Consider the following 4107-nt stretch of genomic DNA (forward strand, 5'->3'; position numbering starts at 1 on the left):
TCTTAATCAAATATAATGACTGAATCACTTATAAGTAAAACAACAGGGGCTGAACCTCCAAGACCTAGTGAGTGATTTAAGAAGGGAAACTCTATTGCCAATCAAAAGGAATAAGGGTGGTGTAAAACATGTGATGTTTAATGGGCATCACACTGACACTTGAAAGAGAGATTCTCCCCTGAACCATTTCATGTTCTTCATTGTTCCATGTTTGGCCAAGATTTTGTTTTGTACAAACAAAGATATGTTGAGTACTTGAGAAACGTGAGAAAAAGGATGCTAAAGTAACTGAGAAGATAAAAGATGTGATTGTAAAAAAGTTGGAGAAGAAACCATCAATCAAATCTCAAAGTTTAGAAAAATCAATTGACTCTTCAAATTCAATACCATCTGATTAGAAAAGACAAGTTATAAAAGTGTTTTCAAAAGAAAACAAGGTAAATAATTAACAGGTGATGATAAAGTTCCTTTGAAAGGTTTTATGTGTCACACCCCATCTTAAGGCAAAAATGTCGGGGCGCGAACTGATTGTTCACACCTCACATGTACTATCATACAGAATTTAAAGGTGACAATATCTGTTTATTTAAATAAAAACATTCAATCAAAGAAAGTTTTCTCAAATGAAAACGTCCAAGATGATAGTAGAGTTAAGACTCCCATGAATTCAAACATCTAGAATGAAGAAGATTCAAAGAGAGATGAATGTTATCTACCGATATACCCTATATTCTCTAATCATGAACTTTTTGTTATTGAGGTTGTAGAATATTACTCAAGAAAATGGTAAAAGACCAATAAAGAAATCCAATTAAATGAAAAATCTTTGAAGATGGAAAAGGCCATGATTGTGAGAGGATGAATATATTGAAGCAATAAAAAAAATTGATTAATTTCAACGTTTCTTAATCAAATATAATGATTGAATCAGTTATCAGTAAAACAACAGGGGCTGAACCTCCAAGACCTAGTGAGTGATTTAAGAAGGGAAACTCGATTGCCAATCAAAAGAGATAAGTGTGGTGTAAAGCATGTGATGTTTAATGGGCATCACACTGACTCTTGTCACGAGAGATTCTCTCCTGAACCTTTCATGTTCTTCCTTGTACCATTTTTGGACAAGATTTTGTTTTGTACAAACAAAGATATGTCGAGTACTTGAGAAAGGTAAGAAGAAGGATGATAAAGTAACTGAGAAGAAAGAAGATGTGATTGTAAAAAAGTTGGAAAAGAAACCATCAATCAAATCTCAAAGTTTAGAAAAATCAATTGACTCTTCAAATTCAATACCATCGGATTAGAAAAGACAAGTTATAAATGTGTTTTCAAATGAAAACAAGGTACATAATTAACAGGTGATGATAAAGTTCCTTTGAAAGGTTTTATGTGTCACACCCCATCTTAAGGAAAAAATGTCGGGGCGCGAACTGATTGTTCACACCTCACATGTACTATCATACAGAATTTAAAGGTGACAATATCTTTTTATTTAAATAAAAACATTCAATCATAGAAAGTTTTCTCAAATGAAAATGTCCAAGATGATAGTAGAGTTGACTCCCATGAATTCAAACATCAAGAATGAAGAAGATTCAAAGAGAGATGAATGTTATCTACCTATATACCCTATATTCTCTAATCATGAACTTTTTAACATAGAGGTTGTAGAATATTACTCAAGAAAATGGTAAAAGACCAATAAAGAAATCCAATTAAAGAAAAAATCTTTGAAGATGGAAAAAGTCATGATTGTGAGAGGATGAATATATAGAAGCAATGAAAAGATTGATGAATTTCAACGTTTCTTAATCAAAGATAATGAATGAATCAGTTATCAGTAAAACAACAGGGGCTGAACCTCCAAGACCTAGTGAGTGATTTAAGAAGGGAAACTCGATTGCCAATCAAAAGGGATAAGTGTGGTGTAAAACATGTGTTGTTTAATTGGCATCACACTGACTCTTGTCATGAGAGATTCTCTCCTGAACCTTTCATGTTCTTCATTGTACCATGTTTGGACAAGATTTTGTTTTGTACAAAAAAAGATATGTTGAGTACACCCCATCTTAAGGCAAAAAATGTCGGGGCGCGAACGGATTGTTCACACCTCACATGTACTATCATACATAATTTAAAGGTGACAATATCTGTTTATTTAAATAAAAACATTCAATCAAAGAAAGTTTTCTCAAATGAAAACGTCCAAGATGATAGTAGAGTTGAATCCCATGAATTCAAACATCAAGAATGAAGAAGATTCAAAGAGAGATGAATGTTTTCTACCGATATACCCTATATTCTCTAATCATGAACTTTTTAACATAGAGGTTGTAGAATATTACTCAAGAAAATGGTAAAAGACCAATAAAGAAATCCAATTAAATGACAAATCTTTGAAGATGGAAAAAGTCATGATTGTGAGAGGATGAATATATAGAAGCAATGAAAAGATTGATGAATTTCTACGTTTCTTAATCAAATATAATGACTGAATCACTTCTCAGTAATACAACAGGGGCTGAACCTCCAAGACCTAGTGAGTGATTTAAGAAGGGAAACTCTATTGCCAATCAAAAGGAATAAGGGTGGTGTAAAACATGTGATGTTTAACGGGCATCACACTGACACTTTTAAAGAGAGATTCTCCCCTGAACCATTTCATGTTCTTCATTGTTCCATGTTTGGACAAGATTTTGTTTTGTATAAACAAAGATATGTTGAGTACTTGAGAAACGTGAGAAAAAGGACGCTAAAGTAACTGAGAAGATAAAAGATGTGATTGTAAAAAAGTTGGAGAAGAAACCATCAATCAAATTTCAAAGTTTAGAAAAATCAATTGACTCTTCAAATTCAATACCATCTGATTAGAAAAGACAAGTTATAAAAGTGTTTTCAAAAGAAAACAAGGTAAATAATTAACAGGTGATGATAAAGTTCCTTTGAAAGGTTTTATGTGTCACACCCCATCTTAAGGCAAAAATGTCGGGGCGCGAACTGATTGTTCACACCTCACATGTACTATCATACAGAATTTAAAGGTGACAATATCTGTTTATTTAAATAAAAACATTCAATCAAAGAAAGTTTTCTCAAATGAAAACGTCCAAGATGATAGTAGAGTTAAGACTCCCATGAATTCAAACATCTAGAATGAAGAAGATTCAAAGAGAGATGAATGTTATCTACCGATATACCCTATATTCTCTAATCATGAACTTTTTGTTATTGAGGTTGTAGAATATTACTCAAGAAAATGGTAAAAGACCAATAAAGAAATCCAATTAAATGAAAAATCTTTGAAGATGGAAAAGGCCATGATTGTGAGAGGATGAATATATAGAAGCAATAAAAAAATTGATGAATTATTGAGCCACTAATAGGGCGATTATGGGCGATTATGGGCGATTAGGGTTTTAGTTTTCTTTTGATCTAATTCAGTTCTTGTTTCAAATCTTAATCGTAATCTTATTTGAATTAGGTTTTCGTTTTGTTCTTTGTGTTTCATCCGTATCATATCCTTTGATCCTGATTGCTTAGTAGGTCTGTAATCAATCGCGGCTATAGTTATAGTTCAGTTTGATTGGTACGAATTCTATTAACCTTTTAAGGATCATTGGCTCTTTGTGATTTGGATTTCGTTCTTCTGGTTTTTTCATCCGTTTTTGGTAGAAGAGATTCCTCGTTTGTGCTTTTGATTTCCGAGTATGGAGTCTAAAGAGGAGATCAATCTCGCTACTAAAGTAAAGAACATTGATGGTGCTCCGATCCGTGGTATTCTAAAGAAACATATTCAAGATGTTAATACTCATGAGGCAGCTGATAAAAAGGTGGCTAGGGTTTCACATAATACAAAGGTGGCTAGGGTTTCATATAATATTCATGATGTAGTTTCTAAGAATCAGGATATTATCTTATCAAATTCAGTTAACAAAAATGGAGTAGTTTCCGGAAATAATAATGATCAGAATGTTGATTTGGAGGATGATAAGAGTGCAGGTCCTCAAGGTGATTCTGGTATGACCGATGGGGTTGAAAACTGTGTTTCAAAAGTTTCATATGCCGGGGTTCTCAAAACCGGAAATTCTGAGAAAAAGAAGATAAACTTTA

This window comes from Bidens hawaiensis, unplaced genomic scaffold, assembly GCF_021521415.1.
Source record: "Bidens hawaiensis isolate Kalapana, Puna unplaced genomic scaffold, B.hawaiensis_p1.1 tig00024268_1, whole genome shotgun sequence".
NCBI classification, from domain to species: domain Eukaryota; kingdom Viridiplantae; phylum Streptophyta; class Magnoliopsida; order Asterales; family Asteraceae; genus Bidens; species Bidens hawaiensis.